The 19,588-nt window shown below is 45.3% G+C and overlaps 1 protein-coding gene across 1 annotated transcript in view; it reads right to left on the bottom strand.

Annotated features, from left to right (window-relative positions):
* Positions 1-837: 837 nt before the first annotated feature.
* The window catches only part of LOC143973784 (transient receptor potential cation channel subfamily M member 5-like), a 235,194-nt gene continuing 216,443 nt past the window's right edge, over positions 838-19,588 (bottom strand). Inside the window, exon 8 of the mRNA XM_077474640.1 lies at positions 838-1,718. The gene's annotated coding sequence lies outside the window, so the exon portion shown is untranslated. The remainder of the gene's footprint in view (positions 1,719-19,588) is intronic.

Below are 19,588 nucleotides of genomic sequence, written 5' to 3'. Positions count from 1 at the left end.
TATATATATTTGAAAAGTAATTAAGCCATATTGAAGTCAAATTTGTGTTTTGTACCTCTTCCAGTTTATGTAGAATTGTCTGTGTTTACATGTGCTGATAAGTTAGCATACCAACAATTAAGCTAGAAGGTCATTCTGGCCACAGGAGTGTACAGTCACTACTCTGCAAATATGTCTTGTCAATCATTTGTTTTTCACAACGAAAAGTCATTTTGTAATGAAAAAAAGCTGCTCAGGTATTATTTTCTCCACAATGGAGTTTTTGTCTCTTTGGCCAGGACTACCTCCACCTAAGTGTGTGGAGGTTCTAGGTTAAAGGTGATAGCAGGTATGGTTAGTGATCAAAATATTGATCAAAAGAGAGGAGACTGTAATGGAAATTTGTAAGTTCTGTATATAATTGTACTCTATTTTTTATGTGTTGCTTGTAATGTTTTCAGTACATGTTTGCATTCTTTTGAGCCCTGATTAGAATTAGCCTGCCCATGTAATGTCCCTTGTTACCATAAACGTACAATTGTAATATTAATGTGATACCTACGTAATCATGTGTATAAAAACCTTCAATTGCATCATAATAAAACAGAAGTTATTTGGAAAGATGCTGAGTTTATCTTGTGTGTCTGTTCTCTACTGCAGTAGTTGTTATTCATTTGGAACCACTAATCAATATGAGGATAGGAGTTGCCTATCTACAAAATGTCTAAGTCATTCCTTAAACGGTAACTCCACATCAAGTCACATACTGTGTTTTTTGCAATTAGTGAAATGTGCAAATAAAATAAAAACACTTAAAACCTTCAAAATGTAAAACTTATTGCACTAGAACTAAAAACATGTGAAACTGGCATTTTTTAATGTTTCAAAAAATCATGAGTATAAAGGCATGATAAATAAACAGTATATAGAGCTGCCATTTGTTTTTATATTGGCAGTAGAAATATTAAAAACAAGTTAAAATTATATTGAAAATTGCTCAGGTTCACTCCAGTTTACATGTTACATGCCCCTCAACCACTCCACCTATCAGTTTCAATGGGGTTGCCCACTGGTAGCAAACATACAAGCTGAACATGGTTCCAATGAACAGAATGGCTGGTGCCACAACAGGAATGGCAGAAGTAAATTAAAATATCCGACTAAACTAAAAAAAAAAAAAACTATCCTTTTACAAATTAGCTCCTTTTTATATACATGTTTCAGCTGACAGTAAGGGCCGGTTCACACAGCGGGCGATGCGAGGCGACACGACTCGCCTCGCCTCGCTCCCGCAAGTCGCCCCCATTCTGTACAATGGAACCGTTCTGAGAGGAGCGACTCGAGTCGCTCCGACTCAGAAAAAAGGTTCCTGTACTACTTCTGAGCGACTTCGGGGGCGACTTGCATTGACTTCTATACAGAAGTCCTCTGCAAGTCGCCGCTGAGGTCGCCGCAGGTCGCGGCGAGGCAAGTCGGAGACGCCTCGCCGCGCCTGCAGTGTGAACCGGCCCTAAAGAACATCAGTTCCTGTGTCAAAACAAAAGCCAGAAATAGACATTGTGGCTGAGCCTGGAATGATTAGGATAGACAGGGCAGTTGCTAGAATTTCTTTTTTTTTTTTTTTTAAAGTCCAATCTTTCACCATTGGTCCAAGCAAACTTCCAATCCAGTGCAGCATTGAATGCGTAAAGTATTATTATCCTATTCTTGGCCGTAAACAAAGCGTCTCACAGTATGACCTGGAAAAAAGAAAACACCACTGAGGTCAAAGAAATGTATTTGCTCAATCTTATTGCTTGTCTTCTTAAAAATACATCTCCCTGCTACTGCATCAAAAAGTATTCTGACTTCTATAAAAAAAAAAAGCATTCACAGTATTAAATGAGATGTGCAATGGTTTTGTACAAATTTCTTTCTATATATAATATTAACTGAACAAAAAATAAACAAACATTTTTTTTTGTCAATTAAATATAAAATGGAGCATATAAATATTTGATATACTCCTTGGCACAAGTGGATGGTGCTTTAGGCTTTTTTTTTCAGTTATTTTTCAGCTTCACCCTAATCCCCGCTGGTAGAAGTCTGTTGTTTATGGGGCTTAAAGTGGAAGTAAACTCCCCTATCGTTTTCAGCCAAGGAAGCTGCCATCTTTGCCTCTGTTTAATCTTCAACTGCTATGGTGCTGCACATGTGATTCGTTATGACACCAGCCATTGGATGGTTGGATAGTTTGGCTGAGAGAACAGCCAATGTGCAGTTAGCATTCCCAGCATGCCTTTTTTTTTTTAAATCGATGGGTTTACTTCCACTTTAATAGCGCAAGTTTAAATTTACAAACACTTGGGAAAGAGTCACAGCAGTGATTCATCTGTTAACATAATTGTCTGTTTAGGTTTAACCACTTAAGGACCGCCTCACGACGATATAAGTGGGCAGAATGGCACGGCTGGGCTGGGCCTGTATGTTGCTTTTTAAATACCAACCCGGTCCTGAGCTCCGTGGCCACGGGACCAGCAGACCCGATCATCTCTGGTGTCCCGCAATCAGGTCACAGAGCTGAAGAACAAGGAGAGGTCTGTGTAAACAAACCTCTCCCCGTGCTTCCTTGTGTGGCTTTCACCGATCGTCTGTTCCCTTTTATAGGGAAGGACGATCAGTGATGTCACATGCCAGGCCACACCCCCCTACAATAAAAAAAACCACATAACGTCATACATAACTACACTGCCCCCTAGTGGTTAACTCCTTCACTGACAGTGTCATTTATACAGGTATCAGTGCATTTAAATAGCACTGATTGCTGTATAAATGACAATAGTTCCAAAAATGTGTCCGCCATAATGTTGCAGTCACAATAAAAATCGCTGATTACCGCCATTACTAGTAAAAAAAAAAAAAATTAATAAAAATGCTATAAAACTATCCCCTATTTTGTAAATGCTATAACTTTTGCACAAACCAATCAATAATCGCTAATTGCGTTTTTTTTTTACCAAAAATATGTAGAAGAATACGTATCGGCCTAAACTGAGGGAAAAAATTATTTTTATATCTTTTTTGGGGATATTTATTACAGCAAAAAGTAAAAAATATTTTAAAAAAAGGACACCAATTTTGTTTGGGAACCACGTCGCATCACCGCGCAATTGTCATTTAAAGCGACGCAGTGCCTAATCGCAAAAAGGGCTTGGTCCTTTGGCTGCAAATTGGTCCGGGGCTTAAATGGTTAAATGACAAGTTAATTACTGTGCTGTCTTTTTGTTAAATATTTACTTGTAAACCAATTATTGTATAAATTGGTAAAATACAGGTAGTGTATAAAATATCATTTTAAAAGCATAAAATAAAATTGACATAAAGCCATTATAATTTTACATTAAAGTAAATCTGTTTAATGTAGGCAAACTAACAGCCACTGTGTGTGTGCACAAGACATAAGATGCTTTCTCCTACCTTGCAAGCACTACCCAGGCTGATCTGCCTAAGAAGTTCTTTAAAATCTGACCTTCCAGGTATAAACAGATTTGTACATACACACCCCCCCCCCCCACCAACAACCTCCCACAATACAGTGCTCAATACCAGAGTGACCTACATCCAGGCCCAAGCACTGTCACATGAAAGGTAATTACAAATGCATATGTCAGCAATAGAGATGGACGAACTTCCGACGGGACGTAACGTGAACCGCGAGCACGGCCGAAAGTTCGCGAACCGCAAAGTTCAGGGCGGGCCCCATTGACTTCAATGTCAGGCAAACTTTAAAAACCTACAGGTCATATTTTCAGCCACAAAATAATTACTAGCTGTGCACACATAGTCCCACCACATGGCCACTGACATAACACATGTATGAAGTGAATCTGGGATCGACAACTACAAGCATTCTTTTTTTATACGTGAAATTTTGACAATTCAGGACTCAGGAGTGCATGAAGGCAATGGAGGAGAGGAAAGGTCAAGGTAGGCTATGACGAGGGTGCAGGAGATGATCACCAGCACAGTGATATAGAGCACTCACACCAGCACTGAAATAGAGTGCACTGACACCATCACCGTGATAGAGTGCACTGACACAAGCACCGTGATATAGAGCACTGACACCAGCACTGTGATATAGAGCACTGACACCAGCACCGTCATATAGAGCACTGACACCAGCACCGTGATATAGAGCACTGACACCAGCACCGTGATAGAGTGCACTGACACCAGAACCGTGATAGAGTGCACTGACACCAGAACCGTGATATATAGAACACTGACACCAGCACTGTGATATAGAGCACTGACACCAGCACCCTGATATAGAGCACTGACACAAGCACAGTGATATAGAGCACTGACACCAGCAACGTGATATAGAGCATTGACACCAGCACCGTGATATAGAGCACTGACAACAGCACCGTGATATAGAGCACTGACAACAGCACTGTGATAGAGTGCACAGACACCACACCAGCACCGTGATAGAGAGCACTGACACCAGCACCATGATAGAGAGTACTGAGACCAGCACCGTGATAGAGTGCACTGACACCAGCACCAAGATATAGAGCACTGACACCAGCAACGTGATATAGAGCACTGACACCAGCAACGTGATAGAGTGCACTGACACCACACCAACACCGTGATAGACAGCACTAAGATAGAGTGCACTGACACCAGCACCGTGATATAGAGCACTGACACCAGCACTGTGATATAAAGCACTGACACCAGCACTGTGATATAGAGCACTGACACCAGCACTGTGATATAAAGCACTGACACCAGCACTGTGATATAGAGCACTGACACCAGCACCGTGATAGAATGCACTGACACCACCACCGTGATAGAGAGCACTGACACCAGCACCGTGATAGAGAGTACTGAGACCAGCACCAAGATAGAGTGCACTGACACCAGCACCGTGATATAGAGCACCGACACCAGCATCGTGATATATAGAGCACTGACACCAGCACCGTGACATATAGAGCACTGACACCAGCACCGTGATATATAGAGCACTGACACCAGCACCGTGATATATAGAGCACTGACACCAGCACCGTGATATAGAGCACTGACACCTGCAACGTGATATAGAGCACTGACACCTGCAACGTGTTATAGAGCACTGACACCGGCACCGTGATATAGAGCACTGACACCGGCACCGTGGTATAGAGCACCGACACCAGCACCGTGATAGAGTGCACTGACACCAGCACCGTGATAGAGTGCACTGACACCACACCAGCACCGTGATAGAGAGCACTGAGACCAGCACTGAGATAGAGTGCACTGACACCAGCACCGTGATATAGAGCACTGACACCAGCACCGTGATATAGAGCACTGACACCAGCACCGTGATATAGTGCACTGACACCAGCACCGTGATATAGAGTACTGACACCAGCACTGTGATAGAGTGCACTGACACCACGCCAGCACCGTGATAGAGAGCACTGACACCAGCACCGTGATAGAAAGCACTGAGACCAGCACTGTGATATAGAGCACTGACACGAGCACCAAGATAGAGAGCACTGACACCAGCACCGTGATATAGAGCACTGACACCAGCACCGTGATATAGAACACTGACACCAGCACCGTGATATAGAGCACTGACACCAGCACCGTGATATAGAGCACTGACACCAGCACCGAGATATAGAGCACTGACACCAGCACCGAGATATAGAGCACTGACACCAGCACTGATACCAGAAATTCACTGCTGGGCCCCAAAAATATGACACCGCTCAACATCTACAAACAGGAGGGTACGAGCATATACATTAGTACGGTGTGCTTTTTTTGTACAAGGAAGTGAGCCAAATGTAGAAAAAGGGTCTGTGTGCTCGATTAAATAAATCGTTTATAGAGATATACAGTGGTGTGAAAAAGTGTTTGCCCCCTTCCTCATTTCCTGTTCCTTTGCATGTTTGTCACACTTAAGTGTTTCGGAACATCAAACCAATTTAAACAATAGTCAAGGACAACACAAGTAAACACAAAATGCAATTTGTAAATAAAGGTGTTTATTTTTAAAGGTGAAAAAAATCCAAACCATCATGGCCCTGTGTGAAAAAGTGATTGCCCCCCTTGTTAAAACATACTATAACTGTGGTTGTCCACACCTGAGTTCAATTTCTCTAGCCACACCCAGGCCTGATTATTGCCACACCTGTTCACAATCAAGGCATCACTTAAATAGGAGCTGCTTGACACAGTAAGGTCCACCAGAAGATCCTTAAAAGCTACACATCATGCCGAGACCCAAAGAAATTCAGGAACAATTGAGAAAGAAAGTAATTGAGATCTATCAGTCTGGAAAGGGTTATAAAGCCATTTCCAAAGCTTTGGGAATCCAGCGAACCACAGTGAGAGCCATTATCCACAAATGGCGAAGACATGGAACAGTGGTGAACCTTCCCAGGAGTGGCCGGCTGCCCAAAATTACCCCAAGAGCGCAGCGACGACTCATCTAAGAGGTCACAAAAGACCCCACAACAACGTCCAAGGAACTGCAGGCCTCACTTGCCTCAGTTAAGGTCAGCGTTCATGCCTCCACCATCAGGAAAAGACTGGGCAAAAATGGCCTGCATGGCAGAGTTCCAAGGAGAAAAACACTGCTGAGCAAAAAGAACATCAAAGCTCGTCTCAATTTCTCCACAACACATCTTGATGATCCCCAAGACTTTTGGGACAACATTCTGTGGACCGATGAGACAAAAGTGGAACTCTTTGGAAGGTGTGTGTCCAAGTATATCTGGCGTAGAAGGAACACTGCATTTCATAAAAAGAACATTATACCAACAGTAATATATGGTGGTGGTAGTGTGATGGTCTGGGGCTGTTTTGCTGCTTCAGGACCTGGAAGACTTGCCGTGATAAAAGGAACTATGAATTCTGCTGTCTACCAAGAGATCCTGAAGGAGAATGTCCGACCATCTGTTCGTGTACTCAAGCTGAAACGAACTTGGGTTCTGCAGCAGGACAATGATCCTAAACACACCAGCAAGTCCACCACCGAATGGCTGAAGAAAAACAAAATAAAGACTTTGGAGTGGCCTAGCCAAAGTCCTGACCTGAATCCTATTGAGATGTTGTGGTATGACCTTAAAAAGGCCGTTCATGCTCGAAAACCCTCTAATGTAACTGAATTAGGACAATTCTGCAAAGATGAGTGGGCCAAAATTCCTCCAGGACGCTGTAAAAGCCTCATTGCACGTTATCGCAAACGCTTGGTTGCAGTTGTTGCTGCTAAGGGTGGCCCAACCAGTTATTAGGTTTAGGGGGCAATCACTTTTTCACACAGGGCCATGATGGTTTGGATTTTTTTTCACCTTTAATAATAAACACCTTCATTTACAAATTGCATTTTGTGTTTACTTGTGTTGTCCTTGACTATTGTTTAAATTGGTTTGATGTTCCGAAACACTTAAGTGTGACAAACATGCAAAGGAACAGGAAATGAGGAAGGGGGCAAACACTTTTTCACACCACTGTACATGGTCTACTGGTCACATGTGTTGAATTCCTCCAAGATCCATGCCTCATTCATTTTCATAAATGTGAGGAAGTCAACACTGTTGTGAGCTAGGCGAGTGCGCTTATCGGTCACGATCCCCCCTGCTGCGCTGAACGTCCTTTCGGACAGGACACTGGAGGAGGGGCAAGCCAACAGTTCCATTGCAAATTGGGCAAGCTCTGGCCAGAGGTCAAGCCTGCCCACCCAGTAGTCCAGGGGTTCATCACTCCTCAGAGCATCCACATCGGCCGTTAACCCGATGTAGTCAGACACCTGTCGGTCTAGGCGTTCCCCGATGCTGGATCCGGATGAGACCTGTCGATGGGCCGGCTGAAAGAATGACCTCATCTCAGAAGTCACCAACACATCTTCAAACTGCCCTCTTCTTGCAGGCGCTGTTGGATTGGTACCCACAACTCTTTCTCTGGGAGTGGGAATTGCTCCTCTGCCAACGCACGCAAAAGCAGAATGCAGCATTTCTCGAAGCAAGGCCTGGAAGTGCTCCATTCTGACAGCCCTCTGTGACGGTGGTAACATTTCCGCCACATTGTGTTTGTACCGGGGGTCTAAGTACGTTGCCACCCAGTACTGGTTCTTGACCCTTATGCTTTTTATACGGGGGTCCCTGTTAAAACACTGGAGCATGAAGGCCCCCATTTGCACTAAACTGGAAGTGGTGTGGTGGCCTGGCTCCTGCTCATCATCCAGGATAATGTCGTCCTCCTCGTTCTCCTATCCCCATCCACGCACAACAACAGGGATCCCAGAAAGGTTTAAAGCATGCCCTTCTTGCTCCTCCTCATCCGCCCCGGCACCATCCTCCTCTGACTCCTCTTCAGACTCCTGTTGTTGACTTGTCTCAGATAGAGTAGCCCCCCCCCCTGGGAATTCATCCAGCATTGCGACTTCCTCATCTTCCCGCTCCTGCTCCTCCACGGCTTGATCAATGACACGACGCAATGCACGCTCCTAAAAGAAGGCATAAGGTACCATGTCACTGATGGCGCCATGGCTGCGACTGACCAGTTTGGTGATCTCATCAAATGGCCGCATAAGTCTGCATGCGTCGCGCATGAGCAGCCACTGGCACAGTGGAAAAAAACCCAGCTCCCCAGAACCTGTTCTGCCGCAGAGTTCATACAGGTAGACGTTAACTGCACGTTTCTGCTGGAGCAGCCTATCAAGCATATAGAAGGTTGAGTTCCATTGCGTCGATCAATCGCAAATAAGACGTCTGACCGGCAGATTGGGTCGCCGCTGAATGTCAGTAAGATCTTCTGAAATGGGCCAAGATTTTCCTTGCCTGCCGCAAGATGTCCTGGACCCCAGGGTATTTGACAACGAATCGCTGCACGACCAAGTTTAAGACGTGTGCCATGCATGGCACGTGCGTAATTTTGCCCTGTTTCAATGCGCTAAGCAGATTGGCACCGTTGTCACACACCACTTTACCAACTGTCAAATTGAGCGGTGTTAGCCACTGATCTGCCTGTGAACGCAAAGCTGAAAGGAGTGCCGGGCCAGTCTGGCTCTTGGCTTTCAGGCACAACAGACGCAGCACGGCATGGCTACATCTCACCTGGCATGTCGAATATCTTCTGGGGAGCTTGGGCAGCGCAGCAGAAGAGACGCTAGCAGCAGAAAAGGAGTAGGAGGAGGAGGAGGAGAAGAAGAGCCAGGCCTGCATGCAATCCGTGGCGGTAAAACCAAATCTACACGGGTTACATGCTTGATGGCCGTCAGAAGGTTCACCCAGTGGGCAGTAAAAGTGATATACCTTCCCTGCCCGTGTTTTCTAGACCACGTGTCTGTGGTCAGATGTATCTTGGCACCGACCTAGTGTGCCAGAGATACATTCACTTGCCGCTGAACATGGCCATATAGCTCTGGGATGCCCTTCTGTGAGAAATACTTCCTTCCTGGGACCTTCCATTGTGGTGTTTCAATGGCCACAAGTTTTCGTAAGGCCTCCGAGTCCACCAGTTTATATGGCAGTAGTTGGCGGACTATGAGTTCTAACAAGCCAGCCGTCAACCGTTGGGCAAGAGGGTTATCCGGTTTTATCATTTTTTTACGCTCGAACATTTGGCCCATGGAAGCCTGCCTTTTTGCAGAAAACGTGAGCTTGCTGTGATGGAAGGTGGAGTGGAGGACAATTGTGAGGAGAGAGGAGAAGGAGAAGTAGAAGACAAGGCTGGACAGTGAGAGCCTGGAGTGTGGCTTTGTGTGTTCCGTTGCTCCCACTGGGCTCGGTGATGGCAGCTCATGTGCCTTCTTAAGGCGGTCGTCCCTAGGTGAGTGTTGAGCTTAGTGCGACTTATGCGTTGACTGCAAAGATTGCAGATGGCAACACTATTGTCATTAGCGGACATGTTAAAAAAAGCCCACACTGCGGAGCCATGTGCCGGCGTCCTGGGAGCGTCAGATGTGACCGTACATGGTTGATGCCTTGCTCCTGATACATTCGCATTCTGCTTTTTCCCTCCTGTGCAATCTAAGTTCTTCCTGCTTATCCTCCCTATCTGCTGGTCCATATCTCCCTCTGAACTCCCCTCCTCTTCCTCTCTTGTGGGCACCCACGTGGCATCACTAGACACGTCATCATCGACGTCACCTTCCCCACTGCTATAATTAGAGATCTCGGAGTAGGCAGCAACAGCGGGGACAAACCTCCTCCTTGGGCTGATCTGGGTACTGTCGTCAGACTGCTAAGCGGCGGTTGTTGCTACCTCCTCTTCCTGATCCAATGCCAAGAGTGGCTGCGCATCGGAAATGTCTTGATATGGATCAGAAAATAATTCCTGTGACATAAGCGGAAGGTATATGGTGGTGGTGTAGGTTGTAGTGTCTTTGGGGGTGCACATATCAGAGAGTGAAGAAGAGGGTGCAGATCGAGAGGATAAGGAGGGTGCAGAAGAGTAAGGCTGAGTGAGCCACTCAACCAAGTCTGGTGCGTCCTTTGACGTAATTGCACGCACCTTCTGCAATTTGCCACTTTGGCTCAAGTCTGTTGCTCCTGCCCTACCCCTACCACCCCTGCAGAAGGGCCTGCCTCTTCCTCTGCCTGTCATATTTTAAATGACCCTGTGACAAAAGTCTCTAGAGAAGTGCAGTATGTATGTGGAAGAAGGTATATAACACCCCGCTACAATCTGTTGTTTTTGGGGGCCACTGGTCTATCACACCAGTTATAATACTTTTTTTTATTGCGTTTGTCGCTCTCTGTAGTATCGCTGCAGAACTGCTCAGCAGTCACAATGCTGCACAGTGGAAATGCACTATACTATGCTTTCTATATGTGCAAGTATTTTATACATGTATTACACACCTATATACTGCACACCAAATAGTACACCTATACCAGTCCTTACAAGGACCTTTGTGGACCAAATAGCTAGTGATTTGCAGACTGTACCTCAGTCCCTACACTGATAAAGGACTGCTGCAGAATAGGGCAGCAATCTGCAGCAGTGGACCACAACCCTCCAAATAGTACACCTATACCAGTCCTTACATGGACCTTTGTGGACCAAGTAGCTAGTGATTTGCAGATTGTACCTCAGTCCCTACACTGATAAAGGACTGCTGCAGAATAGGGCAGCAATCTGCCGCAGTGCACCACAACCCTCCAAATAGTACACCTATACCAGTCCTTACATGGACCTTTGTGGACCAAGTAGCTAGTGATTTGCAGATTGTACCTCAGTCCCTACACTGATAAAGGACTGCTGCAGAATAGGGCAGTAATCTGCAGCATTGCAGCATTGCACCACAACCCTATATATTGTACACCTATACCAGTCCTTACAAGGACCTTTGTGGACGAAATAGCTAGTGATTTGCAGACTGTACCTCAGTCCCTACACTGATAAAGGACTGCTGCAGAATAGGGCAGTAATCTGCAGCAGTGCACCACAACCCTATATATTGTACACCTATACCAGTCCTTACATGGACCTTTGTGGACCAAGTAGCTAGTGATTTGCAGACTGTACCTCAGTCCCTACACTGATAAAGGACTGCTGCAGAATAGGGCAGCAGTCAAGTATAATATTCTTTCTATATTTGGAAGAAAGTATATTATATGTGTACAACCCTATATACTGTACACCTATACCAGTCCTTAAAAGGACCTTTGTGGACCTAATAGTAATAGCTAGCTAGTGATTAAACTAACTGTCCCTGCTACACACAGTGTCCTGTCCCTCCCTGCACTGACAAAAGACAGGCTGCTGCAATCGCCAACACAGCAGTGCACTGAACCCTATATACTGTACACCTATACCAGTCCTTAGAAGGACCTTTGTGGACCTAATAGTAATAGCTAGTGATTAAACTGACTGTCCCTGCTGCACACAGCATCCTGTCCCTCCCTGCACTGACAGAAAACAGGCTGCTGCAATCACCAGCACAGCAGTGCACTCAACCCTATATACTTTACTACACCTATACCATACCAGTCGTTAAAAAGACTTTTGTGGACCTAATAGCTAGCGATTTGTGTCACTACAGTCTCTCCCTGCTCCACACAGTGTCCTGTCCCTACACTGAAATAAGACAGAATGTAAAATGGCCGCCAGATCAGGTCTATTTTTAAGGTAGGGGGAATGTCCAATTGTCCATGTGCTAAAATGTCTCAAATGGCTGTCCTGTACCCCATGATTGATGTGTCATCATGGGTCAAAGTTCTTTCACACTGTAAACACATATGTCCACCGGGCGAACAGCGGCAATTGTCCGCCGATCGGGTGAATCACGAACACGCAAAATTTGCCGCAAAACGACCACAGGGCAAACAGTTCGGCCATCCCTAGTCAGTAATATTGGAGAAAGTGTATGTCTGTATTTAGTGTTTACATCTTCATTTTAAAATAACATTTCATTGCTCTTTTTAAACTACTAATTTGTTTTTTGTTTTTTTATTGATCCAAGCATATTTAATTATTAAATTAAAAAATAATTAGAAGTTGGTCACTGCTGCAGCAGGCTTTAAATAGAACACTGGCGCCTGGAGCCTTTCACGTATTGTGGGCGCATTGGTGCGTGCATGCACACTGGTGAATATGTTGTCCTGGCCGTTCTCGCCTATGCGTGCGCATGCGCATTAGCATTGGAGGATTTGTATTTGCAGATCCGCGATTCTGCTGGCCATTGATGCCAGTTCTCCTGCGGGTTGGTCCCTGCCATTCCCCCCCCCCCCCCAAGGTGCAACCTCTGGATGCCCAGGCGTGCTTGGTTCTCTGGAAATTTTTTGATTTACAAATAACGCAGCAACTTAGGGGCATGAACATTATTTGCTGGTTCCCAAGAGCTTTCCTCAGGTGAGTAACCTTTACACTTCACTAGATATTGAATTTGTCTACCTCTCTTCCGACAGTCCAGGATGGCTTCCACCTCAAACTCCCTTTCTTCACCCACTATATTCGGAGGTGGAGGAGGATCTTGCCTTCCAGAAAAGGGGCCAGCACTGACTGGCTTGAGCAGTGAGACGTGGAAGACTGGGTGAATCTTGTAAGAGTTCGGCAAGGAAAATTCAAAAGCGACAGGATTAATTTCTTTCTTGATTGCAAAGGGACCGATGAACCTTGGGCCCAGCTTCCGCGAGGGGCAAGATAATTTGAGGTTCAGGGTGGAGAGCCAAACTTTGTCTCCCACTTTCAGAACTGGATTACCTTTCTTCTTCCTATCGTAATAGTTTTTATAGTCTTCCTGTGCTTTCCTCATGTTTTCTTGAAGAACCTGTAAATTTTCTTGAATGAAGGGTAATCTGTCCTGTACGGCAGGTACTGCTGCTTCCAAAGTGACATGAGGCAAGAAGGATGGATGGAATCCATAGTTCATCCAGAATGGAGACTGATTGGTGGAGGCGTGTACCGAATTATTATAGGCAAATTCGGCACACGGAAGCAAGGTTACCCAGTTATCTTGAGAGAACGTAGAAAAACAGCGGGGGTACTGTTCTAGCGTCTGATTCGTCCTCTCCGTCTGGCCATTACTCTGCAGATGATAGGCAGAGGACAAACAGATTTCAATGTTCAAAGCTTTACAGAGAGCCCTCCAGAACCTTGATGTAAATTGTACTCCTCTATTGGAGACAATACTGTCTGGCAGGCTGTGCAATCTTACAATCTCTTTAATAAAGACATGTGCTGTATCTATGGCAGAGGGTGTACCTAGTAGAGGCAGAAAGTGGGCCATCTTTGTTAGATGATCTACCACCACCAGGATAGTGGAAAAGCCTTCGGATGGGGGTATCTCCACAATAAAATCCATGGATAGCATCTTCCAAGGACGGTCTGGGATAGGTAGTGGTCTCAACAGACCCCAGGCTTGTGTGCAGCTTCCCTTATTTCTGGCACAGGTTGTGCAGGAGCCTACAAAGTCCTTACAATCTTGCCTCGGGTTAGGCCACCAGTAGGATCGCTGAATCAGCTCAGTAGTCTTATGGATCCCGAAGTGGCCGGCAAGCTGGTATTCGTGAAAGGTCTTGAGGACTTCAAGTCTAGCTCCATTGGGAACGAAGATCTTGTCCTTGTGCCACAGGAGTCCTTCCTGCCTTCTGAATGCAGAACGTTCGGATTCAGAGTATTGAGCAGAGGTTTGTTCAAGGGTTGATCTTAGATCGGGTTGAATTAAGAGGAAATTCTGAGGGGACATGATGGTGCTAGGGACAACAGTCTCTGGAATTTCTGGAAACATGCGTGAGAGGGCATCTGCTTTCACATTCTTGGACCCCGGGCGATAAGTAAGGTGAAAGCTAAACCTTGAAAAGAACAAGGCCCACCTGGCTTGCCGTGGTCTTAGTCCTTTGGCGGATCTGAGATATTCAAGGTTTTTATGGTCGGTGAATATCATGATGGGATGAGCTGCGCCTTCAAGTAGGTATCGCCATTCTTCGAGGCCAGCTTTTATTGCCAGTAATTCCCTCATCTCCCACATCATAATTTCTTTCTGGCTGGCTTAGTTTTCGGGAGAAAAAGGCCACAGGGTGTAGTAAAGCTTTATGGCCTTGACGTTGAGACATGACAGCCCCAATGGCGACTTCAGATTCATCAACCTCCAAAAACATAGGGCAAGGCTGGATCTGGATGTTGCAGAATGGGGTCAAGGTGAATAGAGTCTTTAGCTTATCAAAAGCTTTTTGGGCTTCCTGGGACCACTGAAAATGGGTATGCTGGTGAGTCAGCTGAGAAATAGGGGCAATAATACCAGAAAACTCTAACAAATCTCTGATAAAAGTTAGCAAATCCTACAAATCTTTGGATACCTTTCTTGTCGGTAGGGGCTGACCATTTCAGAATAGCAGATACTTTCTGAGGGTCCATAGCTATCCCAGTTGTGGAAATAATTAGCCCCAGGAATTTATAGACGTCTGTTCGAATTGACACTTTTCTGCTTTTGCATAGAGCCGGTGTTTTCTTAATGTGGATAGTACCTTCCGGACATGGGTTCTATGTAGCTCCAAGGTGGCAAAGAAGACTAGGATGTCATCCAAGCATACAATCAGGAAATGATCCAGGAACTCTCTAAAGATGTTGTTTACAAAATTTTGAAAGGTCACTGGGGCATTACACAGTCTGAAAGGCATAACCAGGTTTTCAAAATGCCTGAAACGAGTTCTGAAAGTGGTCTTCCACTCGTCCCCCTTCCTTATGCGCACAAGATTGTAAGCACCTCATAAGTCCAGCTTAGTAAAGACACGGGCAGAACGGAATCTCTGGAAGAGCTCAGGAACAAGGGGAAGAGGGTAACGATTTTTGACTGTGATTTTATTAAGTTCCCTGTAGTCCACACAGGGCCTGAGGGTATGGTCTTTCTTCTCCACAAAAAATATCCCGGCACCAGCTGGAGATGATGAGCGGATGAACCCTTTCTCTAAGTTCTCGTCAAGATATTGATGTAAAGTCTCAAGTTCAGTCTCTGAAAGTGTAAATATTTATCCAAAGGGGATCTCCATGCCAGGCAACAACTCGATTGGACAATCATAAGAACGATGGGGTGGCAAAGTGTCAGCTTTTCTTTTATCAAAGACATCCAAGCCCTTGTACATACGGTCAGAAGAATCCGTCGGAATGTGTCATATCGGACTGTGTTGTCAGATAATCCGACAGTGTGTGGTATGCATCGGACTGATTCCGTCGGAATATCCGTCGGACCCAATTTTTCAACTTGTTGGAAATATTTCCCGACCAACTGGTTCGATCGGACATACTCCGATCATGTGTAGAGAATTTTGATCGGACCAAGTGCCACGCATGCTCAGATCAAATTCCTACATCAAAGCTATTGGCTACTAGCCTGAACGTAGTCCCATCGTAACGAAATTACATCATCACGTTCTGAATGATCAGATTTTTTGACAACTTAGTCCGACCGTGTGTATGCAATAGTTTCGGACAAGATCCGACGGACAAAATCCGACGGACTTGGTTGTCGAAATCTCCAACCGTGTGTACAGGGGCTATGAAGTCATGGTAGACTGAAGGGACGTCTTGACTGGAATTGGAAACTGGTTGAACGGTAAGGCAGCTGGAGGGTGCTACAGGTTCAGGTATCATGCAATGCTGACAGCAATAGGTTGACTTAAAAGAGATATTCCCCGTGTTCCAGTCTGAGGGTTGTGTGTTCGTAGCCAGGGGAGCCCCAGAATTACAGGAAACATTGGTGAACAAAGAACATCAAAACAAAGGAATTCTTGATTTCCAGAGTCAATCATAGTAAGGGTAGGCAAAGTCTCTTGAGTAACAGGCCCAAACTGCAGTGTAGATCCATCAGTCAAATGAATTTTAAGTTTATGTTCCTTATTCCGAAGTGGAATCTGAAGGTCTTTAGCAAGAGAAACGTCCAAAAAGCAACTGCAAGCCTCGGAATCTATTATTGCCAGAAGTCTAACTTCTCCTCTTGCCAACTGTAGTGCAACATGGAGGACAAGGTAGGATGGAGAAGATTTTGGGACTTGGAGGCTGGTAGAGTTTCGGAAAGGAAATCTACTGGGTCTTACAGGACAGTTGAGATGGATATGTCTGGCTTCTCCGCAATAGAAGCAAAGGTTGGCTTGAAATCGATGAAGTCTCTCATTAGGGGTCAGAGCAGAGCGAACTATGCCAATTTGCATAGGCCCTCTGTTGGACGTGACCGAGGTGGAGAGTGCAGGAGCGGAACCGTAGGCGTCATCCACGATGGCTTAAGGGATCGCACACATTCAATCCGTCGCTCTCGCAGACGCCTATCAAGTTGATGGTTAGCTGAATGAGCCCTTCTAACGTGATTGGGGACTCTACCCGTGCTAGTTCATCTTTGAAAGGTTTAGACAAGCCAAGCCGGAAATTGAATCTGAGAGCTGCCTCATTCCACCCTGTATCGGCAGCCCAATTGTGAAAGTCCACGATGTAGTCTTCTACAGGACGCTGCCCTTGCCGCAAGGCATAAAGGGAGGCCTCAGCAGTAGCCATGCATTGCGGATCATATAATTTGGACATGGCTTCAAAGAACAAGTCCACTGAATTAATAGCGGGATTCCTTTGCTCCAGTAACTGATGGGCCCAAGACAGAGGTTTATTGGACAGCAAGGAAATAAATCCCACTTTAACAGTTTCTAGGAAGAAGTTTCTTGGCTGAAGGGCCAGGTAAAGTAAACAGGAATGCTTGAATGCTCGGAACTTCCTTCGGTCACCGGAGAAGCATTCTGGAGTAGGTACCCTTGGTTCAGGGGGCGGAATCATCAAGGGAGATGTCGTCTGGTTCTGTAGGCGATCCCCAACTGGGAATAATGTCCTTGTAGGCTTGTCACTGCTTGGGTGAGGGCAGCGATTTGCTGGCACAGGGTCTCAAGCGAGGAAGCACCTCCGTCAGCCTCTGACGTTACTGGCTGCATGATACTATCACATACCTGGTCGGAGGCTGAAATGCTGGGAGGGCTTCCCTTGCAAGTGCAGAGCGCCCCCTGAAGATGGCACAGGGAGAGCTATACTCAAAGATATAGGGGTTGCTGGCTGTGGCAAGCTGAGGTGGATCAGAGAAGTCGACTGGTAGGCAGCTGATGAGCAGGGAAGACTGCTAGACAGGGGTACCTCGGAAGTACCAGATGAGATTGTGCAGCAGGGAGAACCAGAAGCAGTGTCAGGAGCAAGGCCGGAGTTCATGCACAGGACAGCAAGCAGCAGCAAAATCAATGGAACAAGCCAGGGTCAACCACAGGGCAGAAGATCAAGTGGGTAAACAGGAACAAGCCAAGGGTCAAGCCGAGATAAACACAGATCAGACGGGTCAAGGCAAGCCGGGGCGTTAACAGTCCACGACAACAGGAACAGGAACTCAGGAACACACAAGAAGCTGAAGATCATGCAGCAGTTGGTTACTGCTGCAGCAGGCTTTAAATAAGACACTGGCACCTGGAAACTCTCACATATTGCGTGCGCATTGGCGCGCACATGCACACTGGTGAATATGCTGTCCTGGCTATTCTCGCCCGTGTGCATGCGCATTAGCATTGGAGGATTTGTATTTGCAGATCCGCGATTCTGCTGGCCATTGATGCCAGTTCTCCTGCAGGTTGGTCCCTGACATGACCTATTGTCAGTTTGCATTTTGTGAGTACTCACTTTTATACAAAAGTTTCTTATTAAATTATATCTGGTAATGCTCTAGATTTACACACCTTCCATTTCTGTTTTTCTTGTAGTTCACACTGAAAGCGCTGCTCGTGTAAACACCAGAAAAGGGTTAAAAACTCCTGTTTTACGGCACTTTTACAGCGCTAAATACAGCTCTCCCAACCCGCCCCAAAGATGCTGCTTGCAGGACTTTTCATAACGTTCCGCAAGCACCGCTCCAGTGCAAAAAGACACACTGGAATAAATGGGAGGCACTTTGCAGAGGTTATTTCTAGTGCTAAAGAGCCTGAAAAACACCCCAGTGTGAACTATGTAACATGCAAAGTACCATGGCAACTGCAGATCAAACCGAGGGTGTTATTTACTAAAACTGAAGAGTGTAAAATGTGGTGGAACTCTGCATAGAAACCAATCAGCTTCTAAGTTTTATTGCCAAAGCTTAAAGTTATACTAAACACACATTGTTTATTTTACTTTGTGCATCCTATTTCTGTATGTGGATGATGGCGCTGTAATTATTTTAATAAAAAAAAACAAAAAAGAAAAAACACCAAAAAGTACCTTTTTCCCTAATCAATATACAGCTATCATATGACCCAGATCTTTCACACCCTGTCTCTAGGAGCGATTAACAGAGCTACGTTAATATCAATAAGGCTGCCTATCACATTAAAAGAAGAGCAGAGAGGATCTGAGGCAGTGAAGCAAAACTGATGTAGAGAAGTGTTTGTGGAGTGGGGACATATCCGCCAGTGAAGGGCCCCTGTACAATGCACAGAACGATCATCTGGCGGGGGCGTGTTCACTCTGCAAAGACATTATCAGTTTAACCAGTGTGCGATCGTGTTGCCCCTGTATGCCTGATCAACATATTTGTGGCCCCACGAGGGTACACCTGCAGATAGTCTCTAGTCCACAAGGAAGGGTAGCATAATCTAGGTATGCATTGTTCTCTGGAACAATGCATAATAAGGATTACTATCAGCGGAATTGTAGTCATCGTTCATTTGGTCATTGTATATAATCATTTATCCTGTGCTAAATCCTTATTTGGTTAGTCACATCCTGTGTGTTGTTACATCCTTATTTGGTAATTTCCTGTGAGGTCACAGATTTTGTTTTTGAATAAAAGAACGAGTCAACTGCTCAAAGGAAGAGATGCTGACGAAGCTGGGAATGTAAGGAATGGTCATGTCTGTTTTTCTTGAGGATGCAAGGGTAATGGAATGATAGGTAAGGTAGCTTATATCATTAGACGGAATGTGTGCTTAGGAGCACAGGAGATATGGCTGTGTGCATAGCATACAGCCAAATTTCCATAACAATAATAAGTATAGAGAATGTGCAGCGCTAACAAAATATTCAATATCAAAAATAAAATTGACATGTGGAAAATTATTAACCAATGTAAAAGTACATATTGACATATTGATATAAATTCCGTGAATAAATAATG

This window comes from Lithobates pipiens, unplaced genomic scaffold (genome assembly GCF_037356315.1).
Source record: "Lithobates pipiens isolate NorthernLeopardFrog02 unplaced genomic scaffold, aLitPip1_a1.2 Scaffold_99, whole genome shotgun sequence".
In the NCBI taxonomy this organism is placed as follows: domain Eukaryota; kingdom Metazoa; phylum Chordata; class Amphibia; order Anura; family Ranidae; genus Lithobates; species Lithobates pipiens.
The sequence above is the reverse complement of the archived record's forward strand: the minus strand, read 5'-3'. Positions and strand labels throughout refer to the sequence as shown.